The sequence below is a fragment of the Protopterus annectens genome, chromosome 4.part0, assembly GCF_019279795.1.
Source record: "Protopterus annectens isolate FY-2018-M chromosome 4.part0, PAN1.0, whole genome shotgun sequence".
In the NCBI taxonomy this organism is placed as follows: Eukaryota; Metazoa; Chordata; order Ceratodontiformes; family Protopteridae; genus Protopterus; species Protopterus annectens.
This window is the reverse complement of record NC_056733.1, coordinates 1196235933-1196247699: the sequence shown is the minus strand read 5'-3', so window position 1 is coordinate 1196247699 and position 11767 is coordinate 1196235933. Positions and strand designations below refer to the sequence as shown.

The 11767-nt window shown below is 38.1% G+C and overlaps 1 pseudogene; it reads left to right on the top strand.

Moving 5' to 3' along the window:
• The first annotated feature begins 10152 nt into the window (after window positions 1–10152).
• On the top strand, window positions 10153–11117 carry LOC122800430 (annotated as a pseudogene).
• The last annotated feature ends 650 nt before the right edge of the window (window positions 11118–11767 follow it).

Below are 11767 nucleotides of genomic sequence, written 5' to 3'. Positions count from 1 at the left end.
CAGGGTTGATTAATGGCAACAGGCCATCGTATTTGCAGGTATGAACAGGGCACATGCACGAACAGACATGCATATATGTTTGAACGGACAAATGTCCATGATTAATGAAATGTTCACATACCATTATTTAGTGGATGTTGTTATATGGAATTACAGGGTTGGGTGGGGATAGAAAGTGATGACACATTCATATGTTAAACATTAATTCACATTTATCATAGATACACAATTAAGTTGAGGCTGATGTTTCAAAATAATCTTTATTTGACTGTCATGCTACACCTGTTACACATACATCACTATCCTACTTATTTTGAATTTGATCAGATACATCATCCTGCTACACTTTGATGACAGGACAGGGGACAACTATGGCTGTTTAGTCTGTCAGATAATCATTCATTCTATCTGCAAATTGTTTACTGTTATCACCATATACAGATTTTGAGCTAGACATTCAGATTCAGACACACTGAAATCAGTTTGGGATGTTAATTTGTACTTCCCACATGCATTTAGTTCTGTAAAACACACTGAGGCTTATATATTCAGGGGTTATTACTAGTTTATTTATTCATACATGAGCATTTCTGTCACTCTCATACATTCTGCAACTTCACAGTTCAGGTTGGTACTTCTAGGCTTTGTTCACATATTAGACCTGTGGTGATTCAAACACTTTCCAACAGCCTCACTTCTGTCATGATTCAGCATTTCAACAGGGGATATATCTGACATGTGACTACCTCAGATTCTGAAGCTGTACTCTTGAGACTATACTGCAGGTTACAGTATATTTAATTAATGATGGGACATCTGTATTACAGCACTGTTTAATCCTATCAATTATATTTCCAGTTACACTTGCATACTGATGAACTTGTTGCAGCCATACCTGCAGACATTCAATTCCTGCTTGCACATTATATTACTTTTAATCAATACACTGCACTGTTCTGATACATGGTACATAATAATATTTATTTACAAGTACTGGGTGGGGTTACTAACCTGCATGGTGGCGCAGCCGCACCAGCCTTCTGGCGTGCATCTCGACATTCGCAGAGCGGACACCTGCAGCTGTAATACAAAGGGAATAATATTGGACTACACATCTCCATGGTATCAGCTGGTTGAAATCCTTACATACATGGGTAAAATGTGACTTACTCAGTAGTGGGGCGTTGGGCATTTGCCGGGCCTCCTGGATCCAACGGTTCAATTGGTCCTGCTTGCGTCTCTTCAGGTCCGCATGGTGGTGACGGACCTGCTCACCAGTGCGTGGAATGCCAGTCGCACTGGTCAGCTCACGAGCCAACTGGTCCCACGCCTCAGCCCTATATACTCCCCATGAGACCTGGCCCTGCATGAGTTGGGCCTCGTGATTATGGACAAGGAGCCAGACCATGTATCTGGACTCCTCAACGCCCCAACGCTGTGCTCGAAAGCAACGTCCCTCACCTACTCCACTCATGCTGACTGCAAGTCTGTTCTACAATCAGTTATGCTGTGTATTCCCGCCTATGGGGCTTATATATGCCGCTTTGTAGACACATTTCTCTGATTGGCCGTTTTGGAATTGTATCTACTTCACTGAAAATGCTTTCTCATGCTCCATTCTGGGTTTTATCCCATATATATGCTATTTCTGCTTTTCTAGGTATTGCTGTCATGGCTTGGTGGTTTAGTTCCTTGACTCTAGTGCATGGTATCCTGTGTTCGAATCTGGCAACTGCTTTTTGCTTTTCCTGACAGAAATGAGTTGAAGACCTGTCAATCAAACATGCCAAAAGCACTTTTAAGCACTTTAAACCTGTTCTGCGCTCGTTTGCGGAGGTAACGCATGCGCACTGGCAGTTAGCTTGTGGGAGCGGCGCGCAAACGGTGTGCTCTGGGATAAATCTTAATTGGCTAGTGACACACATGTTCAGCTAATTGCACACAGTTTCAGCCTGTTTATCCGCTGCTTGGCAACGGGCACGCAGTTTGCAGCTTTTTAAACACTACTCGGCTACGGGCACTCTGTCTCACGGCAGCTTAGCTATCAGTACATTTCTGACTATTTTTATTCTTATGTTACTTCAAAATATATGCTCTGTTTCATTCCATTTTACAAAAGGGAATACATTTACATTTGTACAATACTGTCTGGGGGCTTTTTAGTGCTTATTTACAAAAATAAAAAAAAGGTTGTTATAGGGGCTCGAACCCTGCCTGCCTACTCATAGGGCAGGTACTCTACCACTAAGCTATTATTTCTTGGCTTACTTTGCATATTTAGTTCTTATATCCTTTTCCCCTGACTGCTAACTGTGATTGCGCTTAGTAGCACACCAGCACACAGTAGCAAACATTTACGGGTTTAACAAAAAAGAAAAAAAGGTTTTCATTTAGTTTTATGACATCTCTTCACTTTATACACTGATGGCCAGTCGGGCATGTGTTGTATAGTGTGTTTATTCACATTTTCATGGCCTTTCTCGTGGCTGTTTACTTTCAGCCATTCTAGTTTTCCGGGGGCGTGTCCACTTGCAGAGCTTAGCCTACAGACACGCCCCCTACTCTCTTACACGGACCGTGTAAGAGTTACTGGTGTGATTCAGCATGCCTCATGCACCTCATGCATATGCATGACATGCTGACATCACACAGTTTAACTGCAGCCTCCGTGTAAGAGTTATAACTCTTACACGGAGGCTTCCTGAATCTGGCCCTATATTTATTTCAAATCTAAGAATCTGATGTTGAACAGTAGATTTACTGTATACATAGTTACATGCCGTACACTTTCTACATGGAAAAGTCCCAGTTCTTTGAGAGACTATTCTATTGTTTCTATTGGAGTTTACTTTATAGCATAACTGTCTCTTTAGTGATTTTTTATTCTTGAAAGAGAAGCTAGGTTTATTATCTGTCACCCCCTGCAATTCATTTATAGTAGTCAGGATATCCCAATTCTTTTCAAAGATCCCACAGAATCTTCTGATGTCACGAGTAAGTTATTGTAAACCTAACTTTACTCATGTTGTTCTCATTTGACAATGCATTTTGAGCCTCATTCGAATAGTATGGGGTCCCTCTATTTTTACATCCTTCATACATTTTTTCAATACTATCATCTATTTCCTTTTTGTTATAGCCTCTCTTCTTAAAATCACTTTCCAGTAAGGTTACTGCTTCTTGTAGACCCTCATCTGTGTTGTGAAGTCTGCTCATCCTCATAAATTGCCCTTTAATTACATTCCTATAAATGTGAGTGGGGTGCGTACTACTTTTGTCTAGTATACTGTTCTTATGTGTAGGTTTCCTATATAGACCAGTAACTATTTCTTGTGATGAATATTTGCGTACTTTAACATCAAGGAAATCAATTTCTTTGTCTGAATATTGAAAGGTGAACCTTAGAAAATCAGTTGTACTATGTAGATAATTTACAAATAGGTCCAACCTATCAAAAGTCCCTACCCACAGCAACTTAATTTCACTCAAACTTCCTGATGACTAAATGCTCCAGTTTATTTCATACCAATGCACACTAGTCCTGTAAATCAAGATTTAAGCTAAGTAACAGATCATTACATTAATTTGCTTTCATCCACAGCAAGATCACCCCCATTTATTGACTTTAATCCTTAATGATTTGACAGAAAAAAACATATTTTATAAGGTGCAGACCAAAATATGGGGGGAAATCAAGGACAGCCTGCAAAGCAAGGAACATTTTCAACTTAATTTCATATAAACTACACCCGGGGCATAAACATTCCAGCTTATTTTATAGAAAGGCACACTTGTCCTGTAGAGCTGGGCTATACAACATGGACAATTTCCAGCATCTGTCATTTAGTATTTTTTTTCAACTAGATAACAATCAATTTCTAAACTGTGATACATTGAACATGTAAGGTAATATAAGTTAACAGCACTAAACATAGTAAAACTCGTAAAATAAAATGATTTTTCTTGGCAGGCCTTGAGTCTCAGGCAATTGCTTAAATCACCCCTATTATAATACACCTCACACACACACACACACACACACACACACACACACACACACACACACACACACATGCACACATATGCATCCACACAGACATAAAATATTTGTCAGTATTGACAGAAGTTGTGATTTAAGAATTCTGCTTCCAGAGCATTTGATACTTTGCAACATGTGTAGTTTTCACATTAATGGAAAGCAGTGGAGCAGTGAAAAGGAATGCACAGTATGAAGCCATGACCTGTTTTCATATAACAGTGTCATGCTGGGGCACTGTGAGATTTTCTTTATGACCTACCGTCTTGTTTCTACAACTCCATCCCCGCATTAGTTGATTCTCAACTGAGGGCTACTCCCCTCTTTGGGTCATGCCTCTCCTTAAAAAGCATCATCGATGAATGCCTTCCCTTCACTGCTTGCAGCTCAGTCACCAAGCTGCTGATTAAACCTGGGAAACCTTGGCTGTAGTTAGGGCTTTATCTCTCTACTCCACGACCTCGGCTTTTAGAAAGAAAAATCTTTATAGGCATAACCACTCATAGCTTGGAATCTCCGTGTGAGCATATCAAAAGCCTCTCCTTATCCAAATTATTCACAAAGCTGATACATTACATAGTTTAGCTACATGAAGTAGCATATGTGCTGTCTGGATATTATCAAGGGTCTGTCTGTCTATAACAAATCCTCATTGGCTTGTATTAGCCTGCTTACTTAAGTCAGCATAACAATGTTAAAGAAATTCAACTGAATTCCATACAGTTCACTGACATATAGCAAATGATTTGTGAGGAGAAGGAATGCTTCTCTGAGCATCACACAGAGTTATACCCTTACATATGCGTGAGCTAATGAGTAGAGAGTTCAGAATTCAGCAAACTGACTAATTCACAGGATATCAGCAGGAGGAACAGCTCAGCCAAACCTGCCTCAAATGATGTGTCTCATTAGGTATGCATACATCTGCACTTTATATCTTAGCAACCGTCAATGAGTAGTCAAGTGGCCAAGACAGCAACGACCAGTGGCATTAAGTCTGAGTGCAGGCAAGTTTCTGACACATTTGGCATGACCAGATATGGGAGGGGCACTGTATACCAATAATGGATAACAAAGAAAACCTATATGAATTAATGCTTGCAGGATATAAAATAAGGATTGGGAGGTTACAGTTGGAAGCAATCAGATTAACAGAATGGACATGAGGGATATACAGAAAGCATGGTATATGGGGAAGAATGACACAGTGTGGGGCTAATGCAACATTTTCTGGTAAAGGATACAGTCCTATTTTATTAATGAGTCCAGTTATATGGCATGTACATTTCTAATGAGACACTGCTGTGCGCAGTGGCTTACAGGGCAGGGTGTTGTGCCAGCAGAAATGATGCTACAGAAGAGTGTTTATAATGATATCTTACAAGTATAGATTTGGGTATTGGAAGAATAGAAATCAAGCTCTTGCTAAGGCAGATAGTGTGGAAAAGCAGCAAACTGGAGGTGACTCACAACAACATACTCTAAGAACACGACCATCTGTTTCTGGACAAATGGTGTACTTGCCTCCAGAGGACACTAGCGTGCAACAGTACCCACAACTTTATCAAGAGTAAGCATTGGCTTTCCCATCTTCAATATCCAACTTGCTTTAAGGTGGGGACATTGTTTAGTAATGTGGCTAACTTGAAGCAATGTGCAGGGTCCAGCTAGAAAAACTGTGATGGCTAGGTGGGGTCTACAAAATTATACTCTCTCTGGAACTTACAGCAGTGATTTCTTCAATTCTTTTGGAAAGCAGAGGTATAGGAATGTCAAGCAAGACCAGTGTAATTTCAGTTTTGTATGTATTTTATATAAGACATGAGAAATTTTGTAAGCCTTCTTTCGGAGTCACATATATCAGAAATATTTCTATAAGCCTGAGGTAGCACATTGTACAGATTTGGATAAATTATTTTGTAATCTAATCAAAGTTTATAGTGCACTGGGTCAGAAGCCAAGCAGTTTTTTTAATTGCCATTTGTGAAATGGATTAAGATATGATGGCATGTGGTAGGCCAAGGTTGTTCTTTCCTCATTTTTTCTGCACAGGTATTTGTTTCAGCATGACCACTACACCTTTGTGTACTAATACAAGGAAAACTGACAATAATGTTACATATTTTAGAAGATGTCTTGACTTCACTTACAAAAAATATGATATGAGAATAATGCAGCTTAAGTTTATATGGAGTAACATTTTGCACTATTGAGTGACTTTGGCACATAATGTGTTGAAATCTTCTCAGCCTATCCTGTTTTTGTTTAATATGGGTATCCTAAAGAAAATCAAATGTAGAGGCTCAAACACATTTTACTATTCTCAGAGGTTAATGTACCCATTAATACTGCAGATTGATTTGCATGGTAATGGGAAAAAATCATGTCAGATTAAGAACTGGTTGTAGATAAAAATAAACTATATAGTATCAGTCTTTATATTGTAAAGGACTATCACACGTGCTGCTTATTTGTTTTGCAAAACTAAAATCTGTGCATAGAAAATAGATGCTCACTAAACACACTAATCTATCCTGTCACAATTTCTTCTCTACTCATTCTTTCAATCCTCACCACCTACCATACTCACCTTAATAACAACACCCCACCCCCATGGCAAACAGATGCAATAAGCAATCCTATAAAACTGATACATTTCCCCATTTCACCATGCGACCTAATATCCACCCAATCCATCCCTTTCCTACACAATCAGCTTTCAGCTAAACTAAACTCCCATTCCTCTCAAAAAACATGCTAAAATAATTTGCAAGCTTATTAAACTCTACCTACACCTACTTAAAACACTTTCATGCAATGGTGATATACACCCTAACCCAGGACCCACTACAGCAACTAACCCAAACTTCGATCACTTAAACCCACTCTACCTCAGACCAATCTCCTCTCTCCTCTTCAAAAACCTGAATGTATGAAGTATATTAAACAAAATTCATGATCTTCATGCCCTAATAGCCCTATATAAACCAAAGATCATTTTGCTAACTGAAACATGGCTAAAACCAGAACACTACAATAATGAGATTACAGCTCCTGGCTACAGTATTATACATAGAGATAGACTGGGGAAAAGGGGGGGGGTGGCAATATTATTCCAAATTCACCTCAACATCGAACTATTTGATGGAAATCCCCATTGAAGTCCACAATGCAGAACTAATCCTTGCTAAATTAAAACTAAACCCCAACGAACATATTAATATTGTAGGTGGTTATATCCCACAAGATAATATCATTACTATACTAGAAAACATACTAGACTGGATATCAAACTCCCTTCCACAAGAAACTATACTATTAGGTGACTTTAATATTGACTAGCTTAACTGCTCCAGCCACAGTCCCTCCACCCACATTAACTTCCATGGTTTACCCAACAAATCTCATCCCCCACTAGAATCGACAAATCATCCCACCGCAAATCCATTCTTGAGTGGATTCTTATATCTGAACCCTCTCTTGCAAACAAGTCTGAGTGTCTACCTGATAGTTTACATGACCCTCAACCAACCTATCTAATTAGAAACAGATCCCAAAACATCAACCAGACCATCTTCAGAGTTGTAAGAATTAAAAAACCTACATACCTAAGAAATTCATCACCGTACTAAAATATTGTAATTGGACTCCCCTGAAGCAACTGTCTCTTGATGAAGCTTTGCAGTACTTTAACTTGACCTTCTTACAAATCTTAGATTATCATGCACCCTCCAGAACTATTAGAATAAAAGCTAAGCATGGACAATGGCTAACTAAAGAAACTAAAACTACAATGAAAAAAGAGATAAGGCTTGGATACAATTCCATAAACAAAACCATTACTACAAGACAAAACTACTTAGAACTCCGTAACAAAACCAAAAAACAAATTAAACTTGACAAATCTAACTACTAAAAAAAATGCAAGAAAAATATGCTCACAACCCTCAAATATTCTGGGCCACAATAAATACTATACTTCAGCCAGGAAAATTCATAACCCCAACCCTTGTGACAATAAACAACCAAGATAACATTCCCACACAATTCAATGAGTACTTTTCCAAAACTGTCCAAACCCTTGCCTGTGCCCAAAATAATGATAGTAACCCCACAAAAACAGCTACCCAAACCCACCCCAACATACAAAACAACTCCTCCAACTTTTCTCTGCACCCTGTGTCCACCAAGGTTATTTATAAACTCCTACTCAAACTTAAACAAACTGCTCTGGCAGCTGATATCCTACCAGCAGGTTTCCTACAGATAGCAGCTGAAGCCATAACCTATCCTGTTGCTATTCTCATCAACAGATCGCTATCAGAGAATAAGGTACCAACCTTATGGAAAACATCACATATTATACCACTACATAAAGGAGGCAACTCCTTTGAACTCACTAACTACCGATCAATAGCTATACTATCAACGTTATCTAAAATACTAGAAATAATTGTTCATACACAACTAATGCAGTATCTCCAAAATAACAACCTGCTGAATAAAGCACAACATGGCTTTAGACCCTCCCATAGCACCACCATAGCACTACTATCTTTCACTAACACACTGAACCACAAGAGAAACAAGGGCCTTTTCGTATCTACCATATTCTTACACCTATCCAAAGCTTTTGATATGGTTAATCACAATATGCTATTCAAAACGCTATCCGACAGAAACATTAGCCCCTCCTCTATCTCATGGTTCAGCAGCTACTTATCAGACCATTAACAAGCTGTCCTATGGCAAAACCAATTGTCCCCTCTATTATCAGTATCCTTAGGTGTCCCCCAAGGCTCCATTCTTAGCCCATTGCTGTTTTCTCCTTTTACTAACCTGTTCTCTTCCTCCACACTCACTGCTTCAGTAGTACAATATGCTGATGACACCACCTTTATATGTGCCGCCCCAACACTAAAAGAACTTCACACCCTAACCCAAAATAACTTCACCTTAACCAAAACATGGTACACAAACACCAAACTTATTTCTAATCCCAAAAAAACAATACTTATTCTTTTCAGACCACGTAGGTCCCCCCACTAGACAACAATTTTTACATAACTTCCAAAGATAATATCCAAATCAGTCCAACCACACACACTAAGCTGCTAGGTGTAGAAATAGACAACAACCTCAGATTTGACATCCACATAGCCCAAACCATCAAGAAAGTAAACAAAAAGCTTTGCCTCCTCTACAGGAACAAACACTTTATCAGTAGACATACCAAAACCAAAATAGTAAGACTCATCTCTTATCCATCCTCCTCTATGCCTCCCCAATCCTGACTAATCTCCACCTGGCTGATTTAAACAAAATGGAATCTTGCTATAACAATTTTGCCAAGTTTTCTACTCAAGCCCCTTACAGGTCACATTATTGTCTTTCCCTCAAGCAGCTCAACTGGCTGGAGCTCCCTCAACTACTGTGACTCAGTCAGTTGTCAGTAGCACACTCACGTTATACTACCTTCCTGAAAAAAACCCTACACTCCAGGCTCTAATTCAGTCCTATACTACTGCTAGGTGCTGAAGATCTACTAACCAGAATATCATAAATGTCAACAAATATATGAATGATGCTGGAAAGTCTCTTTTTAGTTGCACTATTGCAAGAGTATGGAATACACTACTTAGCCACATAACTTCTAAATTGTCTACAATACAATTTTAAAAAATCCTGAAAACCCACTATTTTAACAACTGGCTATGCTCCTGTAACTCCTCAAGGTAAGACATAATGCATTGAAATGGTAAAACTGCTATACTGATCATACCTTATAGTATGTCAAAACTGTAGATAATTATTGTATAGGTCCAGGACCTATTTATTATATAGTCAGCAAATACTAACTATTGTCACTAACAATTACCAATGTATGTTTTTATCACAAAATTATATATGTGTTTGAACATTGATTCTACTGCACTGAATTTTTTATTGGTATCTCCTGTGTTTTTGAATTTTTACTTATTGTTTGCTAAACTTACATATGTAATGTATCTTTTGGAGCTTTTCTCCCTGATTCTCCCTGAGCCTCCACTGAAAATGGACCTGTGTCCAGTCAGACCTTCCTGGTAAACAAATGTGAAATAAAATAAAAACAAATAAATGAAGTTCTCAACACAAAACTTGCTAATGCAGCCCACCTTTTCTATAATTTCCAGAAAGTCAACAGGCATGGAGATGTAGTCCTACAGAATATACCAGAATAATTACCTCAATTGGTCCCTTCAGCAATGAAATGTCTGGCAAGCTGGACAAATGGCATGGAAGTAAGGCAGCCAATCTATACTGGCTTTGAGTGAGACATATTTCCAACTATAGCAGAATACTTTAAAAGCACGAAGGAGCCACTTATGACTTTCAGACTATATAAACATTTTGTGAATATTTTAGGTGTGCTGCCTAAACAGGAAGTAGCTATTGAAGTCCTTCAGATTTGCTGCCTTCTATTACTTTCAGAAATCTGTAAAAATCTTCATCTGCTATTGAGAATAATGGAAAGGATCCATTTGAAACTGACACATATGAAAGAGTGCTGATGGTGCACACTTTTCCTTGGTGTATTCTATGTTCCGAAGATGAAGTTGATTTGAATGATATATTGGCTACTAGACTGGTAATGTTTATGATGGGCAATTACCAGTAAATAAGATTCCTGTTCATCTGAAAAATGCAGTAGAGGAACATTTGGCTCATCTCCAGAGTTCAGATAAAATATGCTAGCACTGTAGATATTTTTTTTTTGCCTTCACATTTGTTTTGCCATAAAATCAGCATAGAAGTGTTTCAGACACAACAGAAAGACAGCTCTCAGGTCAAAGTTATAGCTCTTCTAGAGAAAGTCATATCTGATCAACAATCATCAGTAAAAGAAAAGGAAACAAAACAAAAGAAAAAAAAACTTAAATAGTCTCAGAAATGTTATCCTAACATTTATAAGGAGAGGTTTCCTACACAGTTTAGTGAAGCTATTTCAGAAAAAATAAATGCTTCAGAATGTGACATTTCTGAAACTGGGGACAATCTGCATTTGCATCCCTTCATTCATAATACAGCCATATATGCATAGTCAAGTCCATGTTTTATTGAAACTGGTATATTGCTATTCATCTGTCTAACCTAGAAGCTAAGGGACAAACCTTTTCCAGCATTTTTAACTTTCCTGTAATTATTGCTGCATTTATTTCAATGTTTTCTACATGTGAGCGTTTGACTATTGAATGAGAAGGATTCCTAGATGCTGCATTATTAAATGTTAATACAATACTATAAATATTATTTATAACCAATGCTTATAAGGGCAGGGCATACAGGCCATTTTATTTTGCAATTGAGAATTTTATTAAATTGCATGAGGTCAGCCTTGTTATCGGCATTTTATGGGGTGGTTTTCATAATGGTTAAGGTGTTTACCTCACAAATACAAGGTACAGGGTTTGATTCTCACCTTTGGCTAGGCTTAAAATGGCACCACAATGGCATCTAGCATAGAACTTAGGTGTGAAAATACATTGTTATTCAGCACACTCATTATAAGTTAGCCATTAAAAAAACACACATGAAAACAGACTTAAAATAGTAAACAACGTAGAAAAAAACACAAAGACTGTCGGACATAGTCAAGATGTAATAACTATTATTGAACAAACATAGATTTTGCAATTCTCAAGCTTTTGAGCTGGCATGATAATAAATTATGACGAAGGGCTCACACCATCT